Source organism: Adiantum capillus-veneris, chromosome 18 (assembly GCF_014529385.1).
Source record: "Adiantum capillus-veneris isolate H3 chromosome 18, ASM1452938v2, whole genome shotgun sequence".
Lineage (NCBI taxonomy): Eukaryota > Viridiplantae > Streptophyta > Polypodiopsida > Polypodiales > Pteridaceae > Adiantum > Adiantum capillus-veneris.
The window spans coordinates 120,283,963-120,297,978 of NC_140948.1; positions in this window are offsets into that span (position 1 = coordinate 120,283,963).

Consider the following 14,016-nt stretch of genomic DNA (forward strand, 5'->3'; position numbering starts at 1 on the left):
TGTTCTTGTAATCAATGCAAACATGTTGTGCGACGGACAAGACGCGTTTCTTTGCAGCACGTTCGTAAATTTGGCGAGTTTGACCCATCTATAATAGATGGAGTTGTTGCCAATTATAACTCGTCGGACTCTGACGCTGGCCAGCAATCTTGCAATCCAATAGACATGTTCGCAGGCGCTTTGGTCAAGCAGCATACGTGAGGCCACAAGATGTAGCCTCTGACAGCTCGGAGGATGATCATGCAGACCACATTCCCAACAAGGCAATGTTTGAGCCCGAGATCGATGAAATGATCGATACGATCATGGATTCAGAAAGGATTATCTACGATGATATGAAAAGTGAAGCCAATACGCCATTGTATGATGGAGCACGTGTGTTTAGATTGAAGGTGCTCTTGGTTCTTCTCATCATGCAGGCAAAGTTTGGATGGAGTGACACTAGCATCACAGCGCTTTTCAGGTGATCTATTACAATGTGTTTACTTCAATAAAAAACTCTAGATGTATAATGATCTGATAGATTACTTACACCTTATATGGCAAGATATTAAGACAGCTCAAGATAGACAGAAGAGCTATGCTGACCCAAAACGGTTTGTCAGACTTTTTGAAGAGGGCGATATGGTATTTTTGAGAGTAAAACCCAAACGTAGTTCTTCATCAATGGGTAAGTGTAAGAAGCTCAGTGCTAGATATTGTGTACCTTTTGTAATCATAGAGAGGATTAATGATCATGCTTACAGACTCTTGTTACCACCACACATAAAAGTACATGATGTTTTTCATGTCAGCTTACTTAAGAAGTATGTACCTGATCTGCAACACATTCTTGATGATTCTCTGTTATCTACCTCTACCGATGGAGCCTTTGAGTATATCCCGAAGTGATACTTCAAGGTAGAACTAAACCTCGACATAATTGAACCATTATTGAACACCTTGTTAAATGGTCAATGTATCCTCAGGAAGATGCCACTTGAGAACATGATGATGTAATGAGACTAAATTATTCAGATTTCATGTCAAGGTGAGGACACCTCGAGTTTTTCAAGTGTGGGAGGATGTAAGATCCACAATTTCTTGGTCTCTTTTAAAAATAAGAAAATTAGCTTTCAATATCTATTTTATGAAATTTTGATTTAAGATGCTTGATTGACGGTATTAAGAGGTTCTAAAGTAAAAAGTAAGGCCATTTCCATGTTCCAGTAGGTTAGATAGACGTTTGGTTCAGTTTTGAAAAAATCCGCTATTTTTAGATTTTTCATGCTTTTTATGCTTTTAGGTGCTTTTTTGCAAAAAGCAAGGTCGGATCCTTAATCTACGTGTTCCGGGGAAGCTATGGTTCAATTTTATAAAAATCTGCTTTTTGAGTGTTTTTCACGCTATTTTTAGATCTTCATGATTTTTAATGCTTTTTAGTGAAAAGCGAGTCCGCTTTCTTATCCCAGTGGACAAGGGAAACCCGTGGTTTAATTTTAGATTTTTTTAAAAAAAAATTACGCTATTTTTAGTTGTTCATGCTTTTTGGCATTTTTGAAAAGCAATGTGTTTTCTATAACGACCTAAATATAAAAATATTAATTTTAGTCTCCGTCGGATTTAAAAATGATTACCCGGAGCAAAATAGAACAAAAAGGGATTTTTACAGAAATTATTTTTATAAAAAGCGGTACTGTAAATACATCGGGGCAATACGGGAAAGTCATAATTATGTCAAGACATCACGGTGTGGCATAGTCTATCGAAGATTCCATAAGTAGGCCGGATACTGCTCAATTGATCAATTTTACTGTAAAAATTGGATGGTAAGTGAGAGAGTTGACCACCAAAAGCAAAGGCATATTTTAGGAAAGTTCCCAAAAGCAGGAAGCTATTCCTGGCTCAAAATCTAGCACTACCTTCAGCTTGGGGCACACTCCGGGCAGTTGGAGAACCTATAAATTGGCATAGATACCTCAGTTTTCAGTGCCGTCTGTTACGTATCTATTATACGGAGTGGTGCAAGCTCTTTATCACCATCTCCATAAGCTCTTCTCTCAAGAAGAAGAAGAAGAAGGACATTCTCTCTCTACTCGCTCTCTCTCTCTCTCTCTCTCTCTCTCTCTCTCTCTCTCTCTCTCTCTCTCTCTCTCTCTCTCTCTCTCTCTCTCTCTCTCTTCCCGCAATGCGGTGTACACATATATTCACCCTCCACAATGTCATATTTTTCTTGAGTATGCTTTCATTCATAACACCCATTCAAGGGTAGCACTAGTTGCTAGGTACCTCTGGATGCAGTCCGGCTCATGGCCTAAATTCCATGCTTGGTCAGGCACTGAGAGCTCCTCCTCTATGCAACCACTTTTGCAACTCTGATGTATATTAAAAATTGTATAAAGGTGTAAATTGTATATTTTATGCACAGACCCCCGAGGAGGGGTATCTCTCACAGTGTTTTTTTTATTTGGAGGACTTTGAATTTAATGAGAGGATAAGGGAGAGCTTGTTGATGCCACGTTTCATTGATTGTGGAGGGTGTGAGTAGATTGACATTGATTGAGTGTATAATTTGTTCTTCCCATTGCATTGTCTCCTTCCAAATGTTCTTCGTTTCCTCTTCTATCTGCTTCTTCAAAACGGTCAATCAGGCTTTTTGTAGTAGTGGAAGGTCTTGCTTCTGCTCAAGAAATTTCAATCAAGAAAGATTGGCCTCTTCTGCTGTTGGCACTTCGAGATCCATGAATTGAAGGGTATCCTTCTCTTGCATTGAGATAGTGATTTGCTCATCTCTCGACGTGGTTGCATGCGCCATGACAGCTTCTTTAGCCTTGCTTAGCTCCTTTTAAGCCAAGACATCTGCTTTTGGTAGTTGCCTTCTCATTGCATGAAGCTGATTGAAAATTCTCTTCTTTGCATCTGCTCAAGCTTTAGCTTCATCTATAAGTCCTTAACCTTCTGCTCCATTGTTTGATAGGCAACATCTGTGCCATGTAGTGTGGCTACAGTTGGGTTATCCTTTAGCTGATTTAGAAGTGCATTCTATTCTTGGCATCGTGCTTCCGCCTGGGCCAACTATGTATTTGCAATGTTAAGCTGAATCTATAGGCGTTATACCGTAGAAGTTGATTCTTGTAGAGTATAAGTGGTTTCTATATAGTGTTTTTCCTGCTCTTTATGTTGAGATTGAAGAGTCTCTAGATCTACTGTTGATTTTGCTGACACCTCGGTGATTTCTTTCTCTTTAGCTTCCATAGCCTCTTTGTAGGCATCAATAAAGGCTATTGCTAAGTCAAGCCTTTCATTTGAATGTTGTAACCTCTAATTGAGGTTGTGGAGTTGGTGGTGGCATGTGTAGATCTCCTCTTTCATTTTGTCTACCACATCATGAGCCTACTGAGCATATTCCTCTATGTTGTTTAGACTTTCTATGTTTCTTGAGTGGCTTGGTTCAGGTTGATCCATTGACGTGCCGTGAGCCTCAGTTGTGGTTGGCTCATCCGACTGATTTGCTTGTGTGCCTGGAGTCTCTTTTGTGATGGCTGGTTCATCCACTTGCTCTTTTTTGACAACTTTGGTCAGCTCAGACTCTGCTTCTGTATTGCTAGCAATGGGAATTGTCTCCTCTGGTTGTGTTTGCTGTCTTGGAGAAGTGAATGTTGAGCTTCTTTAGTGTATAATTTTTTGGTTGGGGAGTTCTCCTTAGGTGGTGTTTGTTCTTTGTCTTGTCTTGTTCCCTTTGACGTTCTTCCTGTTGGTAAAGCTGCTCCAAACCTTCCATATGATCATCTTGCATTTTTTTCATTGGGTTTTTGGTACCGACCTTGAACTTTGTCGGGGAGGGTTTCCACTTTTCTTCAAAGTCTTCCTGAAGTCCTCTTTTGAGCTCGAAGGCTGTTGTCTCTCTCTCTATTCTAGCCGCTCTATGTGTTGGTTCTTCACTAACTATTGTTGGCCTATGTTTCTGGTCTTTTTTTCTTCATCTACCCTAGCTTTCCCTTTTTCTTTTCTTTTTCTTTCAAGAGGAGTGTCCTCATCTTCCTGCACTTACTCCTCTCTGTTACCTTCTTCTTTTGCTACTGCAGATGTGAGTTCTTGAGCTGGTACATCAACTAATTGAGTATGCAATCTTGTTGCCACTAGTAGACCCCATGTTTGTACTTCTATCTCCTCATTTGTCTTGTTGAGAAACTATAAATTTTGCTTTGGGGTAGATGGTAGATGCTCTACTTGGCCTATAGCGTGATAGGTAATTCTGGTGAGCACTTCTTGAGCTCCCAAAAATGTGATGTTCTATGGCTTCTTCACATGAGTGAGGGTTGTGTAGATGTATTGTGTGTGGTTCACCTTTGTCATCCCCTCTTTCTTTGATGCTTGTGTGAAGGTGGAAGCCACGGAATGATTGGGAACTGTATACCTTGGCGGTCTCTTGGCTGTGAAGTGAAAATGTTGGTGACAAAGCTGTAGTGCCCGCCCTATTTCCCTCATCTTCAAATCTGAAAAGGAGGATGATCAGCTGGTGAAAATATCGTTGGTTGGTAATTGTTTGTCCCTCATAGGTTTTTCGTCTTTTTACAGTTTGAGTGCTTCTGCCACTTGGTCTTCTGTTATGTTAACTTCGATAAGAGATTCATTGAGGTAAAATATGGTGGCTCGTCCTTCCTGAGTGATGTTGTGCAAGAGCTCATACGCTCTTTGGTAATCGACACCACATGGGTCCATCTCTATGTAGTTCTTAAGGCCAATCTTTTCCCAAAGTGGTCAGCCTGCATGTTCTTTGGTGAGGTCTTGAGCTTCCCTTGGTAGCATCTGTACTTTGACTTTGGTTCCATGAGCACTCATGAATGATCCGTGGTAGACAATGACATGTTGGCTATCCAATTGGTCTTTTGCCAACCAGGTGACATTTGCCTCTCTCAAGGAGTCTTCCTCTAGCTGATATGGTGGGAGTTTAGCAAATTTCTGCTTCATGGTCTTTTTCTTTTGACCTCCCGATGTAGATGAGAAAGAACGTGACAGTGCATTAACACATTCAGATATTAGACCATTTTGGCAAGTTACAACCAAGTAGCACAACTAAATAAGTAAAATGGGCCCTAAAAATTACAATGTTGGAAAAATCTATTGTCGGCGTGCCTAAGATGCAGATGAGTGTAGGTGCATGCAAAATGGTGTCAAATGGAATGCATAGAAAATATAAGTGATGGTGGTGATCTGCAAGAATCTTGAGAGATTTTGAACTTTTATGATGGGAGCTATGAACAATTATATGTAGATGCTTGACCGCGTTCTGTACTTTTGGTAATTGACCAAGTTAGGATATGTCAAACTTGATGAAACTTGGGCAAGTGTTTAAAGTGACCACTATGAACATATCTGTGTATCACAGATGCCAATTAGGCTCTTCCATTGCCATTTAAAACTTAGGTGTGCCTAAGATAAAAAGAGGGTGATTTAGGGCCATATCTTACTTTTGGTACTCTGATGGGTCCTAGAGCAATAATTATAATACTTGGCATGATTTGAATTATGTTTATAACAGTTTTTTCCTTGCTGGTTGGGTTCCTAGGACAATCTTCAGGAAAGTGTCCTCCTTTTCGTCCACGTGCCCCACAATAAGCCTCTATAGGTCATGTATTCTTATCTGGTTCATGACAATCGTTCTTCCAATGATCATCCGCTCCACAACTATGACAATTTCCAATTTTTGGCTTGGGCATTGGCTTGACCATTGGTGGTCTCACCCCTTGATTTACAATAAAGTTAACAAGTGCTGTTTCAATAGGTGCTTGACACATCGACTCCATAGGGACTGGAGCAAGTTGGCTATACCACTCTTCTTCTATGCCCATTTTTATTGAGCTTGTTTTAGGATATAGAGTAATAGGTACTAGAGCTTGCTCATCATCTGTCCCTCGAGTAGCATATACTTGACCAATACAACATTATTCCAAGGGAGTGGTGGCTATTGGCCTAATATTGCCTATGGTCTCTCTTTATTCATTGGTGATCTCTGCATGGGTGCACATTTGGCAAGTAGCAATACATGTGTTGTCCTTGTGGCCTTATTGGCACGTACTGAACATTCCCGTTGTATTTAGGTTTGTAGTAGCACTCGTTTCTTTCATGATTTGTCCATTTTTCTTCAATGGTGCACCATTTTAATTGCCTTTGCGGTTGTCCTTGATTTGGTCCCTACGTTGGGCCTCTCAACATCATCCTTTGCATGTTGATCATCATATTATTCATGCGCTTTAGCCTATCCTCTATAGAACTAGCAGAAGCCGCAATAGTTGGTCCAACTTGTGTTGGCACAATGGTTGTTTTTCCTTTTCTTTGTACGTCTTTAGCTTTACTTTCCTCATTATAAATCTTGCAATTAACACTTAGGTTGATCGCATATAGACTACATGCTTCCCAAGTCATATGTTTTTTGTTGTGCAAGATAGCATGTAATTCTTTCCAAAAATAATGAGATGAGTCTTTCCTCGATTGGAATTTCCAACTCCGGACATCTGTCTATGTATTGCCTCATTCAACTCACACTATCCCTTACAATCTTTCATTGTTTTTGTGTGAAACTATAGATTTGTGCCATTGTACTGTGCTTTATCCCCATTATGGAACAAGTAGCAACAAATCTCATTGCCAATGGTGGCAAGTCGGTTATCGATCGAGGTGGTATGGTTTGAAACCAAGTCAAAGCTTTGCCTTCCAAGGTCATCCCAAACCCTCAAACTATGTATGGAAGACGGTTATGCGCTCAACTCTCAAAACACATCTGAAGCTGGCCAAATGGTCATATGCATCCCTTGATCCATTGTATTTTTTGACCCACTTTTGGAAATCTGATGGTTCGACCCTACGGTTGTGTTTTGCACCCGCTCTTTCCCTTCTAACCAGTATCTCTCCCATTAATCCCTCAAACCAGTTGTTTGGTAAATGTGACTCATGTGGACGTCTTCTCATCCTTGTGTCACTCATTCCTCCCTTGTTGATGGTGGTTTCTATTTTTCCTTCCCTATTAGTGTCATTGAGGGGGCTACTTCTTGATGCTCTTTCCATTTGATTGGCCATGCTATCAAAGGCTTGAGTATTTGGATCCTAGTTTTGATTGGTTTCTTGTATGGTTCTCATAATTACTTCGCAGATTGAGATTCCCTGGTACTTGGTTTGTTCAATCTCTTTTGGGTCATCATAACAAAGTTATTCTTGTAACAATCTCTAAAGAGATGAGTGGGAAGTTCTGCCAACCCTTTTTCCTTGATCTTAAAGATGTACACAATTTTCAAGGGAATCAGTTGTCCTAGTTTGGCATGGGTGGTCCGGACCGAATCTGTGATATTGTTCTCTTCCTAGAAATAAACTCCAAGTCTTGGGTTATCATTGGGGATGTGTTTTAAAGGTTTAGCATATATTAACTCATACCCTTCTAAATCTAACACTGGAGGTACTTCTTTTACAACCTTATCTAGTTTTAGAGTATCAACCTATAATCCCCATTTATCCACTGAATCGGGGTCTTGTATCTTATGATACTCCATTTTGGTCTACATATAGGTCATCTTGTTTGTTGGCCCTAAGTTACTCTTCAAAAACAATGGAATGATCATCTATCCTCACTGCAAACTCCTCATTTGGGTCCAAATAAATCTGGTCTTCATACTTGTTGGTATTGTAAAAAGTCAAGATGTGCTTGAACTTGAGAGAGGTCCTAGTTCCTAATTGAGTCAAAAAGGAAGACATTTCTGAGCTAGAGTTGGAATATGTGTCTGGTACTTCTTCCACGATAGTTTCCCAAGGTCTCCCTTGGATGCTCTACTCCTATTCTCTCCTATGCCACTCGAGTTTCCCAAAACTCTACCAGATCTTAGGTTCATATATAGTCTTATTCACTCAATTGAACTGATACTTTAAACCTAGAAATGTGGCCTTGATTTTAACCGCAATGCTTTTTCTTTTGCTCTCAATTTGTCACCAAGTCGTGAGTCCTTGCACACCAACACTTAAAACCGTATGTGATTCCACAATTTAATGTCAATTTGCTCAATAAGGAGTCAAAAAGATACAAAATTTCCTTTCTCTATCCCTCGATAGACTCTTTGTGCTAAAAAGGATGTGAGATTTTTATCAGGCTATCTTAGGCAAGTTGAAGATAGCTACACTCATAGGTAGGCCCAATTTCAACTTTCAGCTCATAAGTAGAGTCCTTATGGCTTGCCAAAGACAACCCTAATGTCAAATTTGCAAAATTACTTCCTTGGTGTGAGATTTATCTTCAACGCACCGAAGATAAACCTTCTTCTTTTTCACTTTTTTTTTTGCAATTTGTGGCTTCGATTGGGTTCTTCAAGAAATTTCAAGCTTGCTTAGGAGTTTCCATTTTTCAAGCTTGCTTAGTACAGATCTTAGGTTTTTCTATAGTCTAGTTTGCCTTGTCCCCGGCAACGGCGCCAAAATGTCAGTCGGCTAGCCAAGCCTCACCATATCAATGCTAGCAAAGCGGGAACCACATACATAAAATTTCAATCCGTGGGACGTAGCCGACCCGACTAGTGCATGGAGGCTACAAGAGATAGCCAATCTCTCAAAACACCCAAGTCTATGTTGCTTAATCAAGGTGTAAAAATAGATTCCTAGATTATTGGGGCTCAATATAAGGTTAAGAGACTGCATAGAATTACATACGTGGGAGCCATTGGCCCCTTTAGATTCACTAGTACCCAATAATGTTACAATGGATTTGGACTTATGGGATTTTTCAATAGTAAAATGGGTTTGATTACAATCATTAGGCTTGGAGAAATGTGTGGAGTCCTGCTTGATGCTCTTCTTTTTCTCTTGTTAGCTGAGCAGCTAACAGTGACCTCTTTGGTTTTGTTGTTGATAGTCAAATTTGGGTAGGATGGATTGATGCGCATATTGCATCATACAATAACCTTTTGTTGAGCATTCCTCTTTCTCACCTTTGGAAAATCTAGCCATTAGAATGAACAATGCTTGTGTTGTTGAGGTCACCACTTTTGGTCTGGCCATTAAAAGCGGTGAACAATGATTGTGTTGCTAAGGTCACCACTTCTATAGTTGATTTCAACATATGATGGCACGTTTTATCGTGTTTGAAAGTTTTTCTTGAGCAAGCTTTCATATCTTTTGATGGAACATTGATACAACCCTCATGTTTGGATGACGTCACAAACCTTAGACATAGCCTTCTTTAGGGTTGCATGACAAAGCTAATGCATTGGTTCTTTGAAATACATCAATGAAGTTTGTTCTATGCTAATTGTGTGCACTTTTGTGATAGCTTGTTGTTGAGGGTATCGACACCGAGTGAGGTGTGCGACACAATATTTGTTGGAATTAGGGTTGCAGAGAAACGCACACAGCTTGGAGAAGACAAAGGAAGCTCAAGGCACACAACTCAGAGTGTGTTACTTAGTGTTCAATAGAAATATTGATAGCCCTAGAATGAATGGGCGTATATACAATGCACGGGGGAAAAACCTCCTAAAGAGGGAAAAAATGCCCCGACGGTGAAGGGGATTCGGGAGCACCACAGACGGAGACTGAGAGAGAGAGAAGGAGACACACACACAATGTGGGTGGGGAGACTCAAAAGAGTGAGCAGCCCCCTATACACATATGCTATGTATAAGGTATACAAGTCAATGGGCGCCCAGACTCTGGGCAGCCGGGCAAGGCACAGGCACCTATACCCCAGCAACCTCCCACTTAAAGGCGATTGTGCCTTTAAGCAAGAGAACCTAGTCTAAAGACTACAAAAGGCGAGAGAAAACCGCTCTCAACCGATGCCCACTGGCTGGCTGTGATCGTGTGCATCCGGCTGTCCTGCTCCCATGTAAGTCCATACACCACCAGACGTACCGCACACGTACTGTAAGTATGTACGCAATACCTGCATATATCCCTCATGCACTATGCCATCATCAGTCAACAAACGACAGACAACCCCAACTGCAAATGCTCCCACTGCAGCTGCGATATCCGGTCTCAAGATCAACATCTCATACATGAGACCACCGAATGCCGATGCAATGCTAGCGGGCCCTGCTAGCTCTATGGAGCATGCATCAACATATATATCCCTGGCAATAGGCATCTCTGACTGACAAGGCGTGTCAGCCACATGCATCTCCGACTGTCCACAAAAGACGCATCAACCTGTCATGCAACCTCAGAGCAAACCAGCTGCTCTAGGTGTCTGCTGGAAGACATATCCTGCACAACTATATCCCCATGCTCACTGTCGAGCATAGAAAGGAATGACTGCATAATCGTTGACATCTCAGTCTCCTCTGCAATCATCCACTGCAAACATGACCACTCAATCTGCTGTGACTCGCTAGAGCGCTCATGCTCTAACTCCGTATGCATAGACTCTTGCACAACGTCCTCCTGTCGTGACTCACTAGAGCAAGAACGCTCTACCTGTCTATCCTGCATAGAAGTATCTCGCACAACTGACTCTCTGCTCTGCTCAGACACTAGCAAAGCATGCATGTCTGACTCTGTCACCTCTCTGTGTGACTGCTCAAGTCGTGCCCCAACTGTGTGCACCCTGAGCTCACTACTCTGCACTGCATGCAAAGCATCCTGCAACCCATGATAAAAAGAGACTCGCCTGCTCTCTCGCTCTCTACCTGGCTGCATGATCACAGAGACAACACCGTCTCTCACGTGATCCACATGCAATGGGTAACCTGTACCACTCCCGGCACCTCTCGCAATCACTAGCGAACCCAAATGCATCACAAAATCTTTCTCTCGTAGCGAAATCTGACATCCACAATCTCTAAGCTAACCAATCGAGATCAAACTCACTTTCAAATCTGGTACATAGCGCACATGTCGTAACAATTAAGATGCAATGACACTCTCACATCTCCTGCACCTACTATCGCATGCACTGATCCATCGGTCAAACGTACACTGCCAAGCATCCCACTAGAATAGCTACAAAACCATGCACGATGCGGCGTGACATGAAACATAGCATCTGCGTCTAGCAACCACTGCGAAGGGAGTGCACTATCCACATGTATAGCATCTCGTGCATACCTCGAGGTAAAAGTGACATCCCCGTCACTAGTATACTCCGACACTACATGTGCCTCAACTGTCAAAGCAACTGAGTCCATGGCATCACTACATACATCTCTGAGACTGCCATGTCTCCTACGATGTCACATACGACAAAAACAGCGCCGTCTAACATGTCCAGAATGACCACAATACCAACATGTCACCTGTCGGCGTGCTCGTGAATGTACATGTCTCACACGAGTCCATGATGACTCATATCTATCATACATTTCATGTAATCTGCGCCAAAGTGCTCTCGAAGTAGTCTCATACATAACAAGAGCATATACAGATTCCACAAGGTGCAAAAAGAGTGTAGATAGTGCCATCTCCTCTAGCTCCTGCCACTGATCGTCAGACATGTTTGAAGGTCTACCTGCATCACCACTCAATGGTCGATGTAACCCTCGCTGTGTCAATCCATCAAGCATACACTCTCTCCACGCCGCAAAGTCTGACCCATCAAACACGCGCATCTGTGAGAGGTCACAATCTGATTGATCACCTGTCTCTGCCATGAGCACAAGTAGCAAGCTAGATAGCAAAACCACCTCACCAACAACACCTGGAAACTGTCTACAAATATGGCCAGATACACAATGTAAAACCTGTGAGACACTCCAAAATAGAGCTCCCGCAATGTCAATACAAGCCTCGCATGCTCTAGTATCACACTGCAATCTGTGAACTAATCACCAAGCCCACACTGTGCGGTATCGATGCATACACACGCACAAATCTCCCACTTGCAGAGAACACCGCACGCAAATGTTGAGTGCAACCCGCAATCTCTACCTAGATTGCATAAATGATACGCATAAAACTCCTGGGAAAATTTCGCCAGAGTTTTGACGCACAATGGCTATCAACAAAAAATAACCATTGTCCTGCAAGCTCAATACAATGAGCAATCAATGCGCATCAAACTACACTCAATATACATGCATAAGCTCTGCAAAACTATGGCAAACAATGCTCGAGATCACAAGACTCTCCCACCTGAGAGCAAACCACTGTCTCAAGCAAAGAAAGATACACAATTCCTCACTCTTGTGAGAGTGGATACAAAACACAAAACTATGTCCAAACTGACAAAACCTATCAAAGTGAGAGTAAACACTAGATCACAAACTATGGCGAGAATCTGAGAAAAAGCCGATAGAATTTTCCCTGAAAACTGAGCAAAAAACTCAAGTACAATCTCTACCATAAACCATAACACTACTCAATGCCAATGAGTAGAAATGCCAAAATGGCTCCACATTTTCACATACAATGGCAATCCGCACTCAACGTACATCAACAGAGTGACCGCGCATAAGCAAGCGCCAAAAGATTTACAATCCGGAAACTTGATCAATGCGAAAACAATGCTCTCAAGAGAGCTCACCGGCACTTGAAAGTGCTCGCCAAAATGCATGTATGATGGGCATCAACCATGCGCCATAACCATATGCAAACCATTCCCAAAGACCATGAATCCAAGCACAAAATCACTGCCACAGTATCATGTGGAAACCACTGAAAGAAGCTCCACCTGTGTGCTCCAAAAACCTGTGTCTCTCAAGAGACCGCTTCGGTGGTGTGTAAACGCCTCCGTACTTCGTTGCCCAAGTCTACCAAAAAACCCTCAAACCACAAGCTTAACACAAGCTTCAATTGCATCTTCAGCTCAGAATATTTGCACTCAACATCAAGCATCTCCCGTGCTTCCAAAAGTGCATCAAACTTGCACACAATGCGACAACAGAAAATATGGAATTTCTGTATACAGTCAGTCTGAGCTGAATATCAGCAAAACGGTGAAGAATTTGCAAAAAGTTTCTTTTGCAAAGTTGTAGACCACGTCGAAGCGGATGGGCAGTGATGACAGAATTCTCAGATCTGTATTCTACAAGGAGAGAAACGAATCTGAAAACTGTGCTGCTGCGCACACAGTTTTAGGGCAGCACCTTCACTTACACACAATCTTCCACACTCCTTTCTGAGCTTCCACAAGAGCATACATCACTCTCAACTGAGCTCACAATCTCCCATTGCATTCTCACAAAGCTTCCAAGCTTTCTTAATCTCTCTACCGTCGAGAGCGAGCAAGCTATCGCCTCGAAGCTCTCAAAGCCGTCGTGCTCTCCGTGGTCACCATAGCTCTGATACCAATGGAAGGGGATCGGGGAGCAGCACAGACGGAGAGTGAGAGAGAGAGAAGGAGACACACACACAATGTGGGTGGGGAGACTCAAAAGAGTGAGCAGCCCCCTATACACTTATGCTATGTATAAGGTATATAAGTCAGTGGGCACAGGCGCCTATACCTAAACAGACGGTCCTAGTGTGTTCACACACATCACTACCACATGTATATGGTAGCAAAACCCCCCATGCAGTGATGCAGTGAACGAGAGCTGGCACATGAGTAAAAGGAAGTGTCATGCCCTGAGGACATGATCAGTCTGAAGGGGATCGGGGAGCACCACAGATGGAGAGTGATAGAGAGAGAGAAGGAGACACACACACGATGTGGGTGGGGAGACTTTGAAGTGGCAGTTCCCCCTATACAGTATACTCACTATAAGTATAGGGTAACAGTGGGCGGGCGCCCATGACCTGGGCGACCAGTCAAGGCACATAGGCCTTAACCCCAATAACCTCCCACTTAAAGGCCAATGTGCCTTTAAGCAAGATCTACTAGTGTACAACTAATAGAAGGTGAGATATTCTCTCAACCTATGCCCACTGACTCTCGATGAGCTAGTGCATCCGTCTCTACTGATAGACAAACATCCCGCTCTGTGGAAGCCACACAGAGCTAGCTCCAAGCTCTGCAAAGAGTCTACAAGAGCTCATGCACTCCTACAAGTATCTGTCCAATACCTGCAAACCTCCCCTATGCTCTATGCCGAGATCAGTCATCGAACAACTAATCAACCCTGC